The sequence below is a fragment of the Pinus tabuliformis genome, chromosome 9 (assembly GCF_031772625.1).
Source record: "Pinus tabuliformis cultivar Carrire ecotype Pingquan chromosome 9, CPIR1, whole genome shotgun sequence".
Taxonomy (NCBI): Eukaryota; Viridiplantae; Streptophyta; class Pinopsida; order Pinales; family Pinaceae; genus Pinus; species Pinus tabuliformis.
The window spans coordinates 1,365,661,983-1,365,670,003 of NC_142307.1; positions in this window are offsets into that span (position 1 = coordinate 1,365,661,983).

An 8,021-nucleotide genomic window follows, 5' to 3' on the forward strand; every position below is an offset into this window, starting at 1 on the left:
TGTTTACAGGTACTTCTCAAGCGTATTAAGTACGGGAAGGAGCAACAGGATCAATACAAAGGAGACGAGAGGAAAGCGGAACTACAAGTAGGTCTTCTCATCTTATCTATTTCTTATAGGAAAAGATTAAAACACTTTAAACTATTGTTCTAGATATGGCTACTTATCTAGGGAATTAGTATTTATCCGTAGATACCAAATTCTCCAAAACAATGACATGAAGATATCCACAATCGTATCAGCAAAGATTTGGGGGACTGTAGTAATTAAAGTTGTTGCATGCAAGCCTGTGATAAGTGTGGCATCTTTTGAATATTGACTTTGTAATAGCAAAAGATTTAAATAGTAAAAAAATTGCAGACTGAAGAAATATCAGGATGTTGTTACAGAAGAGGAAAAATGATGTGTTGACTACCAGCGAGCTAGTTTTTAGTCACCATAGTCATTTAATGGTGCCCCATAAGGGTTTTCACCATTATACATTTTATTTATTTTAATTTATTTTCTCTTTTTTCTCTCTCATTTTTTTATTTAAAATAAATAATGGAAAAAAACTAAGTGGTTGGCAGTGTAGGAACAACTTCCCTTGCCCCAACAACTTCAAGGTCTGAATATGCATATGAGACAATGTTGACAAATGAATCCTTAGAAGTATGCTTGTGATACAACTGTAGACAATATCCATTAGCAAGAAAAGATGTCTAAGACTCATATATGGTTGTCAATTTCACAGTCCCACTATCAAAAATTGCTTCTACCTGATAAGAACGTAAGTACCTGGTGCACAACTTCCCTTTAAAATATTTGAATCTGGAGTCATATAATAGAGCTCAATCACCCTTCTGAAACACCTTCTTCTTAATAAATCTATCATGCCACTTGGCATGATGTTGTTGGATGATATTTTTTTGTTGCACAGTAGTAGAGCACTTCTCATCTATTTCATTCAGTTTTTCCAAATGATGCTTTTGACTAGTCGTTAAATCTAAATCCACCTCCAAAGTAGTTTTAAGTGTCTTAATTTCAAACTCAATGGGAAAAATATGACTCTTACCAAATACCAACTCATAAGGAGAGAATCTTGTAGTATTCTTCCAAGTAGTTTTGTAAGCCCATAATACCTTTGGAAGTCTCTCAACCCAGTGTCTTCGGTGATCTGCCACATTCTTTGTGAGAATAAATTCAAGCACCTTATTGGTACTTTCCACTTGCCCATTCGCTTATGGGTGGTAAGGTGAAGTGACTCGGTGATGAATTTTGTACTTTTTGACAAGGTCTTGTATCACCCAAGAAATAAAATGTGTTCCTCCATATGTAGCTATTTCCTTTGGAACTTTGTACTAAGAAAAATTTTCTTCAAATAAAAAATTCATGATGACATGTTTATTTTCCCTAATAAGTGATATAGCCTCCACCCTCTTGGTGGTAGAGTATGTGCACACCAAAATATAGTTCTTTTGCTGAGATGGGAGATTAATTGATCCCACAAAATCTAAAACCCATCTCTCAAATGGTTCCCTCACCAATTGAGGATGTAACATAATTTCATCTGATTGAGTAGGTTTACCTATCCTCTAATGACTATCACACCCTTGGACATATTTCCTTACATCTCAAAACACAGTAGACCAAAAATAACCCATCTGTAGCACCTTATGACCTATTCTCTTATCTACAAAATTCTCTCCACAAGGTCCATCATGACAGGACTTGAGGATATAATAAATCTCATCCTCCTTTACACACCTTCTAATCTACTGATAAAACATGGTTTGGAAGAGATAGCTATCCAACCAAAAATACCAGGCACTTTGCTAAACATTTTTTCTCTTTTCCCTAGGAGAAAGGTGACGGGGAAGCTTTCCTACAACAAGGTAATTAGCAATGTCTACATACCAAGGTGAATAAGTGGATACTGCAAAAAGGTACTCATATGGGAAAGAGTCTTCAACAGGCAGATCATCAGTAACATTAGTTAATCTAGAAAGAAAATTTGCAACAACATTATCCTTCCCAGGTTTATTTATAATAGTGATATCAAATTCTTGGAGTAACAACAACCACCTAGTAACCCTGGCATTAGTAACTGGTTTATTCATTAGAAATTGTATAGAAGAGTGGCTAGTATCCACAAAAGATTGGTAACAATAATGTAATGCCTAAGTTTATTAATAGCATGAATAACCACAAGAAACTCTTTTTATATCACTGTGTAATTTACCTCTACAAGGGTTAAGTTCTTGCTGATGTATAAATGGTGTATGATTACTTTCCTCTTGTTTTCCCAGCACAACTCCAATGGTTGTATTAGAAGCATCAGTGGATATGTGAAACGACAGACTCTAGTTGGATCCTCATGAAATGGTAGATGTTATTACACACCATTTTAGTTCTGCAAAAGTGTTGTTACACTTGTCAATCCATACAAATTCTTTATTGTTTGTTAACAGAGAAAACAATTGGAATGCAATCTTGGAAAAAAATTCTATAAACCATCTATAACGACTTGCCTTTCTAAAAAATATGCTTACCTCCTTCTGTGTCTTAGGGGTGGAAATTTTCAAAATTACCTCAAATTTTGTTGGATCAACATGTATTCCTATAGCAGAGAGATAGTGACCTAAAATAATACCTTTAGTCATCATCATATGACACTTCTCAATACTGAGACAAAGGTGGGTTTTTATGCCTTGCTCAAGTACTTTCTCAAGGTTGTACAAGGATTCATCAAACTCATCCCCATAGGGTGTAAAATCATCCATAAATATTTTGAGACAATCATTGACCATATCAGCAAAAAATCCCAACACTACCCATTGAAAGGTTGCAGGTGCATTACAAAGCCCAAAAGGTAGGACCCTATAGGAAAATGTACCCTAGGGGAAAGTGAAGGTAGTTTTTTCCTAGTCCTCAAGAGCAATCTAAATTTGATTATAGCCACTAAATCCATCTAGAAAAGAGAAAAACTTTTACTAGACAGAGTATCTAGGACTTGATCAATAAAGGGTAATGGAAAATGGTCCTTTTGAGTGGCTTTATTCAGCTCCCTATAGTCTACACAGACTCTCCACTTTCCATTTTTCTTAGGGAAAATAACAAGTGGGGATACCCATTGACTATTATAAATCGGATAGATGAAATTTTCATCTAAGAGCTTTTGAAGTTCCTCCTTGACAACATTTTTCAATGCTAGATTCATTCTATGTTGAGGTTGTCAGACAAGCCGAGATCCTTCCTTTAAGTAAATATGATGTGTACACAAAGTAGGATGGATACCCTTCATGTCCTTGTAATCCCATGCAAAGGCTTCTTTATTCTTTCTCAGTAACTGCACTAATCTCTCTTTTTGTTCAAGAGATAAATTAGGGTTAATGTTTAAGGTCTTCCTAAGCTCTATCTCCACTAGAACACCCTTAAGACTAGGGGTTGTAGGTATTTCTTCTGTAACAAGATCATCAAGAGTCTCTTCCTCACTGGATTTGTTTATCATAAAACTCAACAATTGATATGTTGTCGGTGTAACAGAAGAAGGGTGATTAATAAAGCTGTTGATAGTATCGTCCTTGTGTCATTTTTAAACTGCAAGGCTTTTCCTCTTGTGAGAAATGGACGTGTATCAACTTATTCTAGTTCAAACTCAAACCATAAAGGGTTCTTACAATCCAAACTTTTTTTTTTGCAGGGTAAACCACAATATCCTTGGTAGTGTTACCATTAGAGATGGTCATGCACCTAGATTTGCATCCAATGAAGGCATATGAAAGGGCCAGCCATGGCCTTCCTAAGATTAGAGGATGTCCCCCTAGGTGTGTCTTAGGTTGTAACATTATAAAATATATTAGGTAATGCCAAGAGTCAACTGTTATAATAACATCCTCCAATATTCCTTCAGATCTAATCCTAGACCTATCTGTTAATTCTAAAATAGTTTGATTTGGTCTCAAGTTGATCTGGAAAAAGTTTGTGAACACTTTCAAACAAAAAATTCCATTATGCAAGAACTTTTACTGACACTTATATTTGCATGTGATGCATGGGAAATTCATATTCTAAATAATACTTCAAAAATCCATCAACCATAATCAAGAAACAAATAAGTAGCAATCATGACACATGATATGATAACATAGTTCGTCCATTACGGACTACATCTCCGAGCCCTGGGCCAAGAGTGGGGAGGTCACTTCATTAGTCTCTGCAAGAATATGAGCACATAATGCAATATTTTTCAATACAAGGATGAAACTATTATCTCAAGTGGCATGTCTCTCCTTCATAGAGATGTTCTCCTACAAAGAACTCTCACCCGTAAGACGTTCTCCTTCCGCATGACAAAGGAATGATATCTTACAAAAGTGGCATAAATGGGCACCACACAATGGTCCTCTTAACTCCAATGATCATATTCTAGGCATACTCATCATCATTACATTCATCTCAAAATTCTGAGACTAATAGTTGTAAACATGACTACATTATGGAAAAAACAAGCAAAGTTCCCAAATGCATCATTATAGCTCCCATTTTGACGATGGCCTGAAAATTGGTTGCTCCAATGCCAAAACAGGTTTTGTCATCATCTTCCTCATGAAAAATTGTGAAATTTGAGTATAAAGTTGACCATGTTTTGAAACTGTCAAATTTGGGCCTTTAGGGAATCTAAAAGATTCCTTGCAGATTCTTGCATCAAGGTTCCACCTTCATGGTTCCACTGCTCAACGTTTTTGCTCTGGAAAATCTGCTGCTAAGATCGGAAAACCATCTACACCATCAGATTCCTGGTGAAATTCCGATTCGGATGAGTATAAATATTACATGTTTCTAACACTGTCAAAAATTGGTTCCAAGGGAATCTAAGGATTCCTCAAAGATTCCTTCAGTTCAAGTTTCCACCACTGGTGCATGTTTCCATGGATCATGGTTTCACCCCTAGCTTCATGGTTCTAGCACTTTGGTTGCAAAGATTTGTGCTCGACAATTTTGATTCCTCTGCGGCCCTCTATTAGGTTTAGGCAAATGGAACTGAGATTTTGTACATAGTTTCCAACGAATAAAACAATGTTGTGCATGCTAGGTCAGTGGTGGGTGGCCATATTAGCCTGGGGTAGGCCCGAGTTCCAACCTCGTGGCCTCCCAGAAAAGCATGGCCATTCAATTTTCAATGGCGTCATCTTAAATTGGGGTTTTTTTTATATTTAGAACTTGGTTAAAGCTTTTTTGGCGATAATGTGTTATTTGGGGCCCCCTGTTGGGTGAGATAGCCAATTGGCTAGGCAAGTTCAAATCTCCCCAACCCCAATATATATATTTGGAGGTCTTTTGAAGGTTGGCAGGTTTACCAATAGCGACCCGCCCTATTTAAATGTTTTTTGTTATATAATAGTTGGAGTTGGCAGGGGTGGTGGCCGGGCCACCCCTATTTTGTATCTATATATATATATATATATATATATATATATATATATATATATAGAGAGAGAGAGAGAGAGAGAGAGAGAGAGAGAGAGAGAGAGAGAGAGAGAGAGATAATAACCATTCAAAAATTGTCGACCATATTTTTAGGGTCACTAACAAAATTAAACTTGCGACAATTTCGTCTTTTATGGCCACCGATAAGTGCCAAAGTGTCGCTTAGTTACATTTCACAAATTTTAGTGGATTTTTCCAGATTTAGTTGGACCACCAAATTTAGTTGTGCTACAAATTTAGCTGGTGACAAAAGCATTGCTTCCTTTGACTTAAACATTGATTGCTAATAACTTGCACATATGATGTAAGATTTGATTGTCCTATAGACCATTGGAATCAGGATGACAAGCTCTTTGTTCTGGTCATGGTTTCAATGAAATCCAAAGATTTTTTAGCCTCTCCAGAGCCACTTGGACCACAAGGTTGTAAGCCCAAGTAATTCAACAATTTCCATGGTTATTATGTTAATTTTTTTCACCTAAACCAATCAAGGTGTTTGGAAGAGTTGGTCCTTCAATATGAACAATTATTATTGGGTTCCTAAGATCTTCATATTTAGCAAGTGTATTATCCCCTAACATCAACTATAATAACTTTCCAATAACATGCACAGCAGGTGGGTCCCAAGTTTTCCTACCTAGAATTTTGACACATAAATTCTTAAATGTTTTAGCAAAAATAGGAACATCTTAGATTGCTTGAAGTAAAGGAAAATAGACATATAAGTTCTTTAACTCCTTTAATAAACCAGACTCAGTTTGAGGATAAGGGGGATGCAAGGAAGTCACATTCCTAGCAGTTGTTACAGGTTTCATAGTTGGGGTAACATCTGTTGTTACAGTGACATTAGGGGTATTGTCGGCAGTTATAGTGGTGTTAGCCATATCGCCAACTATTACAACTTTATGGGTATTGCCAATTTTTTCAGTGTTAATGATAACATTGGTTCTTACAACGTGTGGCCTCTCTAGAGATCCTTGAACTAATTTTTCTTCTCCCGATGAATTTTCTTCCTCAATTTCTATGATAACAAGAAAAGCAGTGGGGTTCATTGCTCTTCCTAATCTTAAGTGAATTTGTTTACAGCACACAAGTGAGATGTGATAAGTAGGTAGAATTGGTGTTCCAACTTGTTGTACTGCCTTATTATTGGGATTAGGGTTAGATTGTATAGGTAGTTGGAGATGTAATGATGGTCTGCTCATAGGCACATTGGAGGGAAGTTGAAACTTTTATTGTTGCATTGGGATATGAACTTCAAATTGAATAGGAATAGCAATCCCTCACAATAGTTGAGGCCATGAGGGAGAAGGCCACTGAAGCTAGGGCGCAGGATATTGGACTAAAGGTGGATTAGGAGGATGTCATGGAGTTACGAGGCATTGCATTTGTTGGGAAATTTTTTGAGGATAGTACATACCAAACGAAGAATAAAAAGAAGAGAAGAGTTCTTGTAATATACCTTATGGTCTATATTGGTAAGGCTTCTTAGTGCCAATGAAATATGTTACTTCAGTATCCTACCCTACTTCCTTATAAATTGATTTTAGTCTAGGTAAGGAGGGACACAATTATGTAGAGTGATCCTTCTCACATATATTGCAATTATTATGTGAATATTCCCTTAGGGGATGTTTCTTCCCGAATAGAGAGAAGAATATAGCTAAAGCTTGTTCTACTTCAAGTTGTTTCTACTTTTCTTTCAATACATCGAGCTCAGAGAACAATGAGCTCATAGTATCAACTTTAAAATTATCCAACAAATTTCCAATTTATGCTCATGTTTCCCCTCTATTGGTTGAATTTAGAATCCTAGTAGAAGCATCATGTGCCATAGACCTACCTCTTGTTGATCCTATGAAACTCCTTCGACGGAGTTGAACAATATTGTCATAGTGCTCCTTGGAGATATCTCCCTTCCATAAAATATTTAACATATCAAGGCAGTCATCTGCATTCCTTTGATCAAAACTGTTTTAACTATTTCCTTGTCCAACCTTTACTACGTTGAGATCTCTACAAATTATAATGAAGGCGCTCAACATACTCTTCCAAATTTTCATATGGTGTTTGAGTGATTCTGAATAGCTCATCCTTCTAATCTCTAGAACAACAATAATCTTGATACTTTTCTAAAAATATCTTCTTCATTCCATCCCAGGAGGTAATAGATGCCCTACCGAGCCCCATAAATCATATGAATGTAACCCCTTTTAATGTGGCTAGGGATAATTTTAGTTTTTTTTCATCATTTTTATAATCATAACTCTTACAGAGAACATCAAATTTGGAAAGAAATGTATCCAGATCTTCTGTTATTGTACCTTGAAATGTAGGAAGTTTAGACAAAGGGATGTTCTTCATTGGGGCCTATCCCCGGAGGTTTCAATTAGGAAACTCGAAAGTGGTAACTAAGCTACATGCCATTTGGTTCTACCTAAAATATTAAGAGTTTTAAGTAGTTATTACAGGTGACACTCCCGGTGGAGGAGATTTATCCCTCTTTAATCATGGGGATTTCTCGGGCTATTCAAGCAATTCTAATTGCTCAA